This window comes from Sus scrofa, chromosome 14 (assembly GCF_054392235.1).
Source record: "Sus scrofa isolate SSC_HxYL_T2T_F1_AM1 chromosome 14, Sscrofa_HxYL_maternal_Yorkshire_Landrace_v2.0, whole genome shotgun sequence".
NCBI classification, from domain to species: domain Eukaryota; kingdom Metazoa; phylum Chordata; class Mammalia; order Artiodactyla; family Suidae; genus Sus; species Sus scrofa.
The window spans coordinates 30,892,712-30,908,139 of record NC_139396.1 but is presented as its reverse complement, the minus strand read 5'-3'; the positions used below and the strand labels follow the sequence as shown (position 1 = coordinate 30,908,139).

Sequence of the window (15,428 nt, the reverse complement as noted above, 5' to 3'; positions counted from 1 at the left end):
TTTTAAATTTCATCAAATACTTTTTCACTATCAATCATATTATAATTTTTCTTTTTAAATTTGATAATGTGGTAAATTATAATTAAGATTTTCTACTATTAATACCATTTTTCTTTGGTGAGATAAGCCCTAGTTGGTTATGCTATAATGTTTTCTATATACTGTTGAGTTCAGTTTTCAAACACCTTGCTTAGGATTTTTGCAACTGTATTTATGAGTAAAACAGGCCAGTAATATTCCTTTCACAGAATGTATTAATCTGATTGTGGAATGAGAGTTATGTTGCCCTCATAGAATAATATGAGAAATGCTCCTCTTTATTACCCTTTTACTGTTAGAATGAGTTTGTGTACAATTGGGAGGATTAATTCCTTGCAAGTTTTATAGAACTTTTCTATAAAATCATATGGGCCTACTGCTTTTATTACGGGAATTTTTTTTTCTTTTTCTTTCTTTCTTTCTTTTTTTTTTTTTTTTTTTTGACTTTATAGGGCCACACCCATGCATATGAAAGGTCCCAGGCTAAGGATGGAATCAGAGCTGCAGCTGCTGGCCTACCACAGCTCATGGCAATGACGGATCCTTAACCCACTGACCAAGGGCAAGGATCAAACCTATGTCCTCATGGATACTAGCAGGGTTTGCTACCACTGAACCACAATGGGAACTCCTATTATGAGAAATTTTTAACCATCATCTAAATTTCTTAAATAAATTCAGAATTCTCATATTTTTTATTTTTTCCTTGAATCAATTCTGGTAAGATGTTTTTGTTTCTGTGTATTTGTCCATTTTATATAAGTTTCAAAATGTTGCCATAATTGTTTACAGTATTTTTTATTATATATGTAGTTATGTACTCTTTTGAAATTGATAACATTATTTATTTGTATTCGCTTTTATTCTCTTGACAAGGTTTTCCAAAGATTTGTCTAGTTTTTGTTTGTTTGTTTCAAAGGATCAATTTTTGGCTTTGTTGACTATCTTCAACTTATGGTTACTGACTAATATTGCATTCATTTCTACCTTCATTTTAATTATTACTATCTACTTTCTTTGAGTTTATCCTGTTGTTCATTTATATAACTTCTGAAGATGGACATTATTTTTGAAGTTAATTTTGAAGTTACCTTTATTTCCAATGAAATTATGTAAGGCTATACAGTTCTCTTAAAGCACCACTTTTGATGAACTCCTTTGTTTAGCTTAATCATATCCAACCCCTTTAAAGGCTCAGGTCAAATTTTCCTTCCTTTATGAAGCTTCGTTTCTCTTCCCATGCTAGTCCACAGCCATACATTCAGTTTTACAACTCTATACTACAATTTTGTAGAATAAACATATGCTTTGAAGTCACATAGATTCATGTTAAATCCCAGCTCTGTAACTTAATAGCTGGTTTACTTTAAGCGTAACAATATTTTTCATCCTAAAAATGGAAAATACAAAAGCTAACTCTTCAAGTTTTTGTGAAATGTAAATGTGAGTTAACCTATGTAAAACTATCTGGTATCAGTTTCTAGTATTTACTATAGCAATTAACTCATTCTTTCCTCCCTCCCTCTCGTCCTTCCTTCCATCCAAGGAATACAATTCTAGGGTTGGTTTTTCCTCTGATAGACACTGAAAACCATTTCTACATAAAAGCTCCAAAATGTAGAGGAAGTTAACTTTGCTAGTTTTCTTCTCTCTTGGTCCTTACTTTTCTCTTGTGCATATTCCCCGTTCCATTTTCTCCTTGATGGAGAAAATGAGAGCATGGTAGCAGCTGAGTAGTTCTATCCATTTTTCTCCCTTGTGGCTTGTGTTATAGATTACTTGGTGTTGACTATGAGACTGTATCTGGCTACATAATAACCTGCTGCACCAATTCATCAAGTTGCTGGGCCTGGACTCCAGTCATTTTAGCTCATTTACCTAAGAGAACTTTTCTGCTGAAGGATTACATTCACCAATTTAGCTTTCTTTTAAGTTCAAAGTTGCTGATTTCCTCTATTAGAACTTTAGAACTACCTCTTTCTTCACTATCTTGTCTAAGTCAAGGAGGAGATGTTGTCCTGGCCTTAATGTATTAACTTCTTAATATTTTCACATTTCTCTGGGGGAATGCCTTTCATAGAGGCAATCCTTAACCTTCCACAGTAATGTAATGATTATGTCATGAAGTGCAGAGCATCAGCAAATATGGGCTACATATTTCATAGTTCCAAATGGAAAGGGTGTTTTGTTTTGTTTTTGTTTTTGTTTTGATCCTGATGTTCTTTAACCGTATACCCTTCCAACACATGACCCTCACTCGGCACAAAAAGTATTAGGTCAGACAACTAGAATTAAATATGGATTTATTCACCCATGGAGAGTAACCAGAATAATTATTTCACAAGGAATAGGCAAGATATGGCCATCAACAGCCACAGGTACTTCTGCATCCCCTTGTTCTAATGTGAGGAATATACTGGAACATGAGCTGTCAATCAAGAGCCCTTAGTACAGCATGAACTGAAATGACACATGTTCCTCTAAAGCAATAGGTATTTATACTACGCAAGAAATGTCTCCCATAAACTCTGACGGTATTTCTTTATTGGTGAAAACATACACATCTCTGGATGCAAATTATCAACACTCAGGAGTCTTCCACTTAGTCCTTAAAATCCTAGTATTCCACCTCTGAAGTCTTAAGACGTGCTAATAAGAATTTTCTTTTTTTCAACAGACACATTAGAAAGTAAATTTCTGAAATTTCTGAATTTCTGAAATTGAAATTTGACTTGGGCATTTCTAACTTCCAAGGCAAGCCTATTTGCTCACAGAGTTCAGTGATGTACAGTTAGACTCAACCCCTTAATAGGTGCTTCACTGCAAGTCACAAAGTCCCTCCCAGAAGGACTTCTATCCCAATCCCTTCCATCTCTCTGTCCCTTCATTCTTTTTCTACCTCATTAGTCACCCGCCACTCCCTATCTAAGTGTTTGAGTCTCAGCAAGACTATAAGTTTCTTCAAGGTGGATAATACATCTTCTACTTCCATTATTTCTTCACAGCACCCGAGCACAATATTATATACGTAGTAAATATTTTTATATACTCAATAAAATGGAATTTACTCCAAAAGCCAAGTGAAAAATGGCACTCAGTATAAAGAAAGTGATGTTTTCAGGAATGCACTAATTTCTTTTATCTATCTGAATCCTAAGAAAGAACTGAAGGTAATTCTGTGCCTTAAAAGAAGTGTACTCATGCAGAGGGAGTTTCAAAGAAAATGAGATAGATAATTTAAAAGTTTGACCTGTGGAAGGAAGGTTTAGGAACTGAGAGGTTTTTTGGTACTCATTATGAAAAATTCTAATTGTGTTTTATAATGACAAGTCCTTGCAATGTTAAGAGTCTATATATAGACTTCTTCAAAACACTTCTTTAAAAATGTACATGAGCTCATATATGTTCCATAAATGACTAGTGCTGACAAGTACAAATTCCGGGGAAGTAGGTAAAATTGGCTTTATTATTAAGAATGGGTGGAACATTCAGACTGTCCATGACTCTACAGCCGCTTATGTTTAAAGCATCATTTTCTAAATAAGTGGAAAATGTTTCAAACTCTGTAGAGAAAAGCATTCACCAGTGCCAGAGTGTTTTTTTTTTCTTTCATAGATCATGATTAATGTTTGAAATAGAAATAATTGTTGGCATTGCTATTACAGGATTAAAATTTTAGTTTGCCTGCCTATATCCCTCAATAGACACTGATGGATAAAATTCTTTTTTGACACTGTCTTTAACACTTATTCTACTTGTTTGTGTAATATCTCACCTCATGCAATTCTTCACTAATATACCCCAGTAAATGAGTTCATAGCATTCATAGGTGGCCTATTTCCCACATCCTTTAACTTGAAATGCTGAAAATGTTTAAAACAGGAAGACATGCCTTTTACTATGTTTGTATTTAGAATTTTAATTAGTCAAAACATTATGTAAGTACATGCATCAGTCAGGATAAGCTAAAGTATGCCACAGTGACGAACATCTCCTGAATCACAGACAGTTTATCATTTTTCTCTTATTACCTATCCAATATGAGCAGTTAGGTGGCTCTGCCATTTAATCACTCAGGGACTCAATCTGATGGGGCAAATGCTTTCACACTCACCACATGGGTGGCAGCAGAGAGCTGCAGTGTAATCACTGGCAAGTAAACGCTTCTACCCTTAGCAAAAACACACAACACGTCCACTCCGTTTCATTGATTAAGAACATAATATAACCATATACATATAAATTCCGTCATATTAGTGACTTTTTTGGCGGGGAGGGGAGTAGGTTGGCTGTTTATGGCTTAACCTACACTCCTGCACTATCCAGTGTATCAATCATTAGCCACAAGGAGCACTTGAAATGTGCTGGAATGAATTGAGATATGCTAGAAGTACAAATTACACACTGGATTTCTTAGACTCAGTACAAATAAGAATATAAAATATATCAATCATTTTCAATAGTGATTACATGTCAAAATGATAATATTTTAGACTCAAGTAAAAATTTGAATAAAATATATTACTAAAATTAATTTCACCTGTTTCTTTTTCCTTGATTTAATGAGACTATTAGAATATGTAAAAGTCCTTCTGTGCCCTTTCCCTGGTCAAGTCAGGATTCTGTCAGCCAATTCAAGGGTCTGCTCTTCCCCTTCTCTCAAGGGCCAACTCCAGGGGAACTAAGTGCACATGACATTCAGGGTAAGGTAGTGAATGTCATGGGACAGCTGTCCTCTGTTCTCCTCAAGCACCTGTGCAACAGACTTCATCCCAACTGGTCTTTCTTGGGCAGCCTCTAGACCCACTGCCTCCAGCTGAGGTCAGTACTCCCAGCAAGACTTAGCTGATACAGCCCATGTCTGGACATTTACAAATCCTCTCAATGAGACTAGGAGGCCTCTGCTTGTCCTCTACACCTCAGGTCCCTCTGCCTTTCTCAGAGGATGATGGTCCATTGTTCTCTTATAGTGCTGGACTCGGGATACGGTTCACTAAGGTTGATGGTCTCCTTCAGTAACACCTCCAATCTTATGTACACTTTTTATTGTGGTAAAATACATACCACATAAAACTGCCCACTTTAACTGTTTTTAAGTGCACAGTTCACTGGCATTAAGCACATTCACACTGTTGTATAACCATCACAAAATCCATCTCGGGAATTTCCTCATCACTCCCAGATGAAACTCTGCACCCATTAAACAACGTGAATTTTTTTTTTTTGAGGGGGGTCTTTTTTTGCCATTTCTTGGGCCGCTCCCATGGCATATGGAGGTTCCCAGGCCAGGGGTCGAATCAGAGCTGTAGCCACCGGCCTACACCAGAACCACAGCAACGTGGGATCTGAGCCACGTCTGCAACCTACACCACAGCTCACGGCAACGACGGATCCTTAACCCACTGAGCAAGGCCAGGGATGGAACCCACAATCTCATGGTTCCTAGTGGGATTCGTTAACCACTGAGCCTCGACGGGAACTCCTAAACAATGTGAATTTTGTTATCCACCCCAGTGGAGCTCAACTCAGCATCAGGGTACTGGCTTTTTGTCCCTAGAAAACACATCAGGGATTCAGTCTAGATTCTGTTCACCTCTAGAAAAATCTCCTCATGATCTGCACAGGAAAACTAAACAGACAGTCTACACCTGTCACTTGTACACTGTGTCTGCATAGGTTTTTATCCAAACTTTTAAGAGTCAAGAGGGATGCTTGTAATAAGTACATTAACAGGACAACAAACATAAACCAGGACTATCCTAAACAAACTGGGACATACGTTCACCTTATTTATAAGTCAGCAGTTCTCAAAGTACAGCCCAGGGACCTCTGGGGGTTCCAGAGACTCTCTTAAGAAGTCCACAAAGTCAAAACTATTTTTATAATAATACAAAGATGATATTTGCCTTCTTCACTCTCATTTTCTCATGAGTGTACAACAGACTTTTCCAGATGACATATGATGTCATTGCTCTGATAGCTAAAAGAAGAGATGCTTTTGAACTTGAGTTTTCCAGAATTTTCCGAGCTCTTGGGTAGGAATATGTTTGTTTTCAGAAATTAACTCTTTTTTCCCTCAGGGCTCCTACTGAACTTACACAAGCTACCTTTGGTTATAACTGATATAATTTTGTGATTTCATTCTTGTTCAAGAAATCATGATTTCAAAATTCCAAAGTTAACTGCCCTTATGCTTATGTATAAATCTAAGAACATTTTGTTATCTTCTTTTGCAATTTTATATTTTTAATTCATCAGTTGTATCTTTAATAAAGGTCAGTATATGTAACCTCCTCCCACAAAAAATATTAGGGTCCTCAATAATTTTTAAGAGCATAGAGGAGTCCTGGGGTTCCCATTGGCTCAGTGGTAACAAACCCAACCAGTATCCATGAGGATTCGGGTTTGATCCCTGACCTCGCTCAGTGGATTAAGGATTCAGCATTGCCATGAACTACGGTATAGGTCACAGACATGGCTCAGATCTGACGTTGCTATGGCTGTCATGGCTGTCATGTCCTGACTGGTTGTGTCCTTTCCCTCTTTTCCTGCCTCATCCCTCTAGTTGTCTCACCACCATCCCCCCAGCCCTGGTGCCGCACACCTTGCTCCCCTTCCCCAGTAAGGCATGACCACAAAAGCTGGGCCTCGAGTCCTGTTTTGATGTGCTTTAGACACTGAAAGCCTCAGGTCAATTGTTCTTCTCAAGAGATGGAGAGGAAAAGATGTTGATGGAAAGGTATCTGAAGCCACACTCCATGTGCCAAGAGCAAAGGGAGACAAAAGAACAAGTAGCCATGCTGAAACGCAAGTCACCTGTCTGGCAGCTGTTTGACCCCTTGTAAGCTCTGCATTCTCTGATTTCTATTGTCCAGACCCACGCTTGGTCTTGGCTCTGGCTTCCAGCTCCCGGCTCCTAATTGCTCCCCATGCTTACCTTGGCTCAGAGCACTGTGTTTCACCTTCACTGCCTCTTGCCAGGCTCCAGACTCACCTTGCACCTGTGCTTTTTTTTTCCAGTTTGCATGGACTCCCCTGGGGTTTCTGCTTTCTCTTCCTCATGGGTGGATTCCTTGGGTTCAGGCAGGGGCCAGCCATGGCCCCACTCCAAGGGCTCAGTGAGTCTCAGCACATGGCTAAAATATTCTGTGCCCTTGAGGAGGAAAAAAAAAAAAATACTTAGAAGTACTTGATTGGTAATGTGGGGCAAATTTTTAATGAGAAGATATAGGGAATTAAACAAGTAAATAATATACACGCTCGTTTCTGATTGCAATGTGAGGACCAGGTTAGGGAAATCAAAGCCCAGAGGAAACCCATCTAGATTACACCTTGTGGACTGGAACTCTGTCACACTATTTGGAGGAGCAAGGTGACACCAAATTTTGTGAGCCAACTGACTTCTTTTCATCTTTGTCCTCCCTACAAATTCTTTCACCAAAATCTGTCAAGGAGGCACCCTATAAATGAAATCCAATGAATCCAATTGCTTTTAGGCTAATCAACCAAAGATAACAGCACATTTAACGAACAGTGTGATAGCTGGAGATGGATCTTAGAATATTAGTGTTTAAGGGGAGAGATTCAGGTAAAGAAACTGAAGAGTAAGCATGGTGGCTAATAAAAACTGTATTGTATACAGTCAAGCCTTGAATAACAAGAGTTTGAACTATATAGGTCCACTTGCAGGCAGATTTTTTTTCAGTAAGCACAGTCAGCCCTCCGAACCCATGGGTTCGCACTCATGGATTCAACTAACCTCAGACCTTGTCCTGTGTTCAAGATCCTGCAGGATCCAGGGATCCAGGGGATACAGAGGGCCACTGACTCTGGTGCTGGAGCACTCCCAGATTTCAGCATCCTCAGCGCATCCTAGAACCAATCGCGCCCAGATACCAAGGGACAACTGCATTTCAAAGTTGCCAAAAGAGTAGAACTTAGAAGTTCTCATCGCACAGGAAAAAAAAAATCATAACCATGTGTGTAACTATGGGTGGGGGTGGTTGTCTAGTGACTTATGGTTGTGATCATTTCACAACATATACAAATATCAACTCATTATATCCTACACCTAAAACTATTATGTGTCAGTTATAACTGAATAAAAAAGAAGAAGGAGAATGCCTGCTGAAGATCACACAACCAGTGTCCAGGCCAGGCCCAGACCCAGGCCTCCTGCCTCCCAGGGGACAACATGAGGCTGACGATGGATTCTTTGAGACGCCAAAAGCAGACATTCTTGTTGGATCGCAGGACATTTGTGTTGTCCCCAGGCTATCTCAGCCTCCACTGCTCTTCTGTCAGCCTCTAAAAACGGGACATGAAAATGGATTTGTTCAAGTGGTAACCCACAGACTCCAAGCCTTAGCACCTTTTTAAATGAGCCAGTGACACAGTGCCAGGCAAGATGCAACCTCCGCGAAGGAATTAATTAGACTTTCTAAAAGAGCAAGCAGGCTTGCCGTGGTGTTTTATTACACAGTTTTCTAAGTGGTAATTGAAAAAGAAGCAGTTGATTTTGAAATCCCTCCCTGAGGTGTTAATTGTGGCAGGGAGGGGCTGGGGAGACACAGCCCCATGTAAAATGAATGGTTCTGGGACTCAGGACGTGCTGGGTCCAGAGCCCCTTCAACCACTTTGGGAGATGGAAAGAAAAGGAGCAGGACGCAAGGTGGCAGCTTAGCTTAGAGAGCTCTGGCCATTGTTACAATGGAGACATTTAAATTATGCTCCTTCGGCAATCTGCTTCCAAAGCATGATGGATCAGAAGGTTAATACAAATCAAATTTAAAGAAAAGGCTGAACTTGATCCTGGAATCATCTCCCCTTATACCTGGTCACCTCCCTTCCATTCTTCCTCCTCCTTTTCCTTCAAGAAAACTTAGTCTTTGGGCTACTATTCACCTCAATGCCATTCAAGTTTCTTTTTTATTTTCTTTTTATGACTGCACCTACAGCACATGGACATTCCCAGGCTAGGGGTCGAATCAGAGCTGCAGCTGCAGCCCACGCCACAGCTCCAGCAACTCAGGATCCAAGCCGCATCTTCAACCTACACCACAGCTCACAACAATGCCGGATCCTTAACCCACCAAGCAAGGCCAGGTATCAACCCCACATCCTCACGGACACTATGTCAGGTTCGTAACCCGCTGAGCCACAACGGGCACTCTCACTCAGGTTTCGTAAGACTTGCTGAACAGCTACAGTATGTCAGGCACTGAGAATCTGTAGAAGGCATACAATTTCCTGTCCTCACGGAGGATGGAGGAAGGGGGAAACAGGCGTGTGTCACAGGTATGAACAGATCCATGGCTCCAACGGTGCAAGAAACGAGGAAGTACAGTGTCTCTGAAAGATCTCAGATTGTGGAAGATTTATCCATGACACTACAGTCCACACAGCGAGAAGACAAAGTCAGAGTTGAAAAGTTGAAAAGAAACCATCTAAGGAAATCCCTTCACCAGCACAATAGTCCTGGACACTCAGGATTGCAAATCAGTAAGATCAGTAAGGGTGTGGATTCTGGAGCCACAGGGACACTCCACCATGTGACTTTGGGCAAAGAACTTAACCTTTCTCTCAGTGTCTTCACTGGTAAAATGGGGGTGATCATAATACCTGCCTTTTAGGTTTTCCATGAGAATAAAGTCCTCATAATGGAGCCGGGCACAGGGGAAATGTTGTAGAACCTCACAGACAAAAGAAGGACGATGCAGAGGCACCTGCAGGGACCTGTAAGGGGTGGGAGGGGCTTCAGGGGACACAGCACAGGACCAAGGCACACAGATGCACGTCCGCACATGATGGCCAAACAATTACAGAGGAAAAGGCTCTCTTTTGCCTTTTCCTCTGTGAAATTCGTACCCAAGAATCAGCCCAACAAAGTCAGGCCACGACTTGCCCAACTCTTTCCTGCTTTCTGTTACCGCAGGGGCTGCCTCTGGAGCTTGATGTTTCAGCTCCTGTTACTACCACTCTCCAGTAAGAAGCACCCCTTGAGAACCACAAAATGAACCCAGCACCTCCTCACCCACCTGAGTGGGCAGGGGCCCCACATGACACACAGGAATGATGCTCTTTAAGTCTCACACGCCTCACGAATAGAGGGCACATGATTACGCCAAATCTGATGGAAGAATGGGGACAGAAACCAGCTGACCTTTCCTAGGGTCAGAGCATCACCGTCTTGTAGGGTTTTTGTAATACATTAAGTGAGGCAATGCATGTAAAGTGCCAGGTGTGGAGTAGGTGCTCAGGAAAAAAAAATTATTCTTGTAATTGCTATTTTATTCCTTTGGTTCTAAGATTGCTGACTTGCAAAAATCAGGCACACATGTATGTGAATGAGGGGCACCTTTATGCAAAAGAATCCCTATTTGTACAGTTTAGGAAGGTGGGGGGGTGGAGGCGTTCATCGGGAAGGATTTCCCTAACAAAACGGATTTGCTTAACAGAAGTGCCTGGGAAGGTTTTAAAGGTCCCATTGTCTGAGGGCACTCTGCAATTAAACCCAAACATCTGCAGTTTTTAAAACTCCCAGGTGATTCCACTGACAAGGTTAGGTAGGATGCAATGGTGTGGTTTGTTTTTTTTGTTAGGGATTTTTGGGGTTTTTTTATTTTGTTTTGTTTTCTTGGCTGCACCTGCAGCATGCAGAAGTTCTCAGGCCAGGGATCAAACCCAAGCCACAGTGGTGACAATGCTGGATCCTTAATGGCTAGGCCACCAGAGAACTCCCCCAGTGATGTAGTTTAGATCCTTGCTTCCAGGACAGGTCATATCTGCATTTCTAACAGCTACCTGTTAGAAATGCAAAATCTTGGGTCTCACCCCAGATCTACTGAATCAGAATTTGCATTTAAACAAGATCCCCACCCCACCCCTCGTGGGTTCTCTGTGTGTGTGTGTGTGTGTGTGTGTGTGTGTGTGTGGATTCAATGAGTGCATATGTCAAGAGCTGCTGCGACAGTGCCAGTGGAGGAACCAGGGGCTCCACTCTTTGCGGCGATAAAAGCTTTGACAATCCCTGGGCCTCCTGTGTGGGAAAACAGAGGACAACGCTGGGCTAGGCAGTGTCAGCTCTGGCATCCAATCAGCCTGTAAGTAGAGGTGTGTGGCCTCCCTGTGAGCTGCAGTGCCCCCCCCCAATCCCCAGCTGGAGTCCCTGGGGTGTCCTGCTGGGGAGTCCAACACAGGAGCGACTGAATCTGGCAAGAGCTAAAAATTAATTCCCTTCAAATCAATAATTTGCAATTAAACACAGAAGACACTAAAGCCAGCAGGGGGGCATGGTGGGGGGGCAGGCTTCTGGAAAGAGGAAAGCTGAGCACTTTGAGCCTTTGGACCTTAGAGAAGGGAAAAGCCCAAGCCATTCCAAGCAAACAAATGAACATTCGGCTCCATTGTTTGTGAGGAAGCAAGCTCAGGGACCTAAGTGGTACTTGAGGGGTGAAAAAAAAAAAAAATCAAGAGCTTATATCAGCAGGACTCAATGCCAGGAGCTAATTTACTTTCAGCAGCGCTCTCTGCTGATACACTTCCCGTGGCTCGGGGCCCACTCCACCATGCTGGGGACCTCTGGTGCCTTCAGAACAGGGCTTCACAGTTTGCTGGCTACAGGCAGCACCCAGCTCTTGAAAGAACTGGAAGCCTGCCTGGGTCCCCTCCCCATCCTCAGCAGCAAGTGTCAGACCGGGTTGGGTGAGTGCCAGGCGGGCAGTGCCAATGGGGAGCACAGACGTGATGGAAGCAGGCAGCTCCATGGAGCCGGGCTTGAATGATGGCTGATGTTACACAGTGATAGCTGCAATCTGGGGCTAGAAGCCATCCCGTGGGTCTCCGGAGACGTGCGGGGATATGCTGAAATTCTTGAAACAGAATTGAAATGTGCTTCATTTTGGAAGTAAATGCATGCCACGCAGCATTAGGGAGGTGGTGGAGGAGGCACAAAGAGAGCGTAAAGAACTACAGCTCTGAAAAGGCAGGAGATTCAATACATAGAGATTATAAAACAAACACAAGTCTTCTGAGTTTCCTCAAAACCACAGTAAAACGAGGAAGGGAATACCATTTTTCCTTACAAGTCATTAATAACTCAAAGTTAATAAGTCAAAGCTGGACTCCTTGCCTGGAAGGACAGGGAAAAAGATAAGACTGAGGAGCAACTATGTGCCAGGGTCTAGGTGCTTTACAACAGCATTTCATCTGATCCTCGTAGCATCATTTGAAAGCAGATTTTGGTATTACTCTCATTTTACTGGGGAAGAGATCTCTTAGGGTTGCTTTTTTTTTTCCTCCCCTTTTTAGGGCCACACTTGTGGCATATGGAGGTTCCCAGGCTAGGGGTCTAATTAGAGCTGCCAGCCTATGGCCTAGGCCACAGCCACAGCAACTCGGCATCTGAGTCGTGTCTGCGACCTACACCACAGCTCATGGCAATGTGGGATCCCTAACCCACTGAGCGAGGCCAGGGATCAAACCCACATCCTCATGGATTCATTTCCACTGCGCCACAACGGGAACGCCTCCTAGGGTTGATTTTTAATGCCAGAGTATGAACTGAGCCCCACTCTAAGCAAAACACTCCTCTAAAAGGCAAAGAAGGACATAAAGAATTATAAGATACAGTCTCAACTTATAATCTAGTCAGGAAAGCAAAATTCACAAAGCAAAAGATAACATAATCCAGCAAGTGTCAAATGGGTAGTGCAGAAAGGCAGAGCTATATGAATATGGAAAGAGGGATCGATCAGGACTCCAGGGACGGGAAGGTACATACATGCTAGTGTGGAGAATGTCTTGGAAGAAAACATGATTTGAAGGGTGAAGAGGAAGAAGGACATTTTAAGAGGGCACCTGGAACAAGGTACAGAAGTGACCAAGGGGAGCCTGGATCTGTTAGATGCTACAAAGACCCTTCAGGATTTATTTTGCTTTGAAGACCTTGTGATAATCCCAAATTTTACAGGGAAGTACTGTTGAGCTATTCAAATCCTTTCTGTTCCTAAAGGAATTCTAATCCTAGAATACAATAAAGAAATATAACTATTTGGTCATTCAACAATTATTTGCTTACTGGCTTTGGGCCATGCACCCCAAGGCTTGGCACATTACTGAGAGCTCAGCCTCCTACAGACAGTATGGTGGCAGATGCCAGTCTTTTAATAGGTGACAAGGAACTGTAGTCTGAGACATCTATCCAACTACAACTACTTTAGAGCACAAGAAGCATTCTGGCACTGTCCTTCCACGTGGAGACCAAGAGCCATGGACAAGGTTCCAGGCATCGCATACTAGGTAACTGAAGTTATTTGTACTATTAGCGCCCATGGAGAACCCAGATGCAGCATGACTAACCTCTACGTACATACTGGTTGAACCCAAAGTCCTTGTCCTACGAGGAGAGAAGACACACTAAGAGGAAGGCAAACCACTCTACTGTAGAAGTTGTCCATCTCCCTTCCTTCAGGGGAAAAAGGGGTGGCTGGTTAAGATAGCGCTCTTCTCTCTGGAGGAGATAAAACATTCCATCCCCAAGGAGAAAGTCATGGTCTTAGATGGCTTATATCCCAGACCATCCTCCTGGACCACCCTTCTACGAGGGGGAACTTCGAATGGAACGAAAGGTCACAGGGCACATAAATGTTGGATCTGAATCCCAGTGCAAGAGGTATGTGACAGGTCCCAGGTTTCAGGTCCTTCCATCTTTTCTTCCTTTCTCTCCTCCTTCCTCTAAGTCAGAGAGGTAAGACCCCTGAGCTGCTCTGAGCAGTTCTCACCTTCTGTTTACTCTCTCTCTCACCAGCGAGGCATTGGCAGAGCAGCAGACACCAACCCCATTCTCCCCATGGAGACACCTACTCTGTCTCTCTGGCTCCTTCTGGCTGGGAGTCTACCCTGTTCTCGCAAAGACATAAAATTCAAGATTCATATTTGGATGTTGAAAGAAACACAGAGGACTTCACAAAGGGTATATATTTTGAGGCTATGTGGCCCGCCTGATGGAGAAAGGACTGTGAGGGAGATTCAGCTCAATGACTGGCATCTGGGTAGGGGTGGGGGTTGCCAAGCACAGATACCTTCCCCTGCCTTCCTGCGCCTCCCTGGTGACCTGCCCTCCTTGAAGGAGACCTCCCGAGAAGGAGAGCTGTCTAGCCCAAACCGAATTCCAGTATTTCTGAGAACCCGCGTCAATTTTAATGGGAACGCCTTCCTAAAACGGTCCCTCCATCAGCCTCAGTCTCTGTGACTTCCGACATCCACCTGAAACAATGAAGTCCCTGGGATTTGGGGGGAATTCTCTCTTCCTTCTCCTCACCCCTCCTTTGCAGCTACAACACGCTCCACACACCCAGCTCCACACAAATGAGATTGAGACGTTTTCTGGAAAAACAATCCACGGTTCCGTTTCCATGGAAGCCCTCGCGAGTCCCCAGGGGCAGCAAATGGCAGGCAGACGGCGGTGCGGAGCCCGCGGAGCTCGGGCCGTCCCCTCCCGGGCCCACCAGAAGGCCCTGCAGCAAGGGGGAGGCGGGCCCGGGCGTCCCCCCGCAAAACCAACCCTCCGGGGAGGCAGTGAACCCCAGCTGTGCCCCTTCTTTGGGGGCGCGTGTACATCTGGGCACTTGGGCACCGCTCCAGCCAATCAGCCAGGCTGATCCTCCCACAGTTTTTCACAAAAGGCTGCTGCTCCGAGCAGATGGCGGCCCCGGGAACCAAGGTGGAGGCCGCCAGAGGGGCTGGCGTGCAGCGAACACCCAGGGCCCGTGAAGATCCCTCCTTCTCGCCATCCACCATGGGTGGCGCCCCTTGTGTCCCTCCGCTTCCCAAGTGAGGAAGGACCTCAAAAGGTGGCTCGTGCACCCCTACCGGTCTGCCAGATGATTGGAGGTAGGACCCGGGCAGCTGTTCTTGAAAAAAAGCAGTCACCCATTTATTGTGAAAATATACAGAAAATATACAAAAACTATGATTTCATGGAGATTATTGCTGAGCATCAAATGTTTTAAGAAAATGTGAGTGGAGTGTATGGACTCATTGAGTTAATAATTGGGTAGCTATTGCAAGGCTATGACACAAAATAAAACAGAACAAAATAAAAGTAAAACCTATGAACATGGTGTGTCAGTAACAGAGTCTGGGAAATCTGAGTTAAAGGAAAGATTTCAGCCCTCTCTCAGGACTGGATAACGTTCCAAGCAGGGGGGAAAAAAAATTCTGATGGGAAGGGGTAGAAGATGGGAACCTACCAGCGAATTCTCCGTTATGGCCCATCAGTGCATTAGGGGTTTCCTTCTGTCTCTTTGATTGTCTCCAGTGCCACACCCAGCACTTTGCTGAGGTTTCCAAGAGCTAGGCTGAAATGATACTCAGTTCACTGAGCTCTA

The 15,428-nt window shown here is 43.3% G+C and overlaps 1 long non-coding RNA gene across 2 annotated transcripts in view; it reads right to left on the bottom strand.

Annotated features, from left to right (window-relative positions):
- Positions 1-7,033: 7,033 nt before the first annotated feature.
- Positions 7,034-15,428, bottom strand: part of LOC146396457 (uncharacterized) — a 128,347-nt gene continuing 119,952 nt past the window's right edge. For both annotated transcript variants that reach the window (XR_014828402.1, XR_014828403.1), the window contains one exon: positions 7,034-7,192. This is a non-coding gene — a long non-coding RNA (uncharacterized LOC146396457). The remainder of the gene's footprint in view (positions 7,193-15,428) is intronic.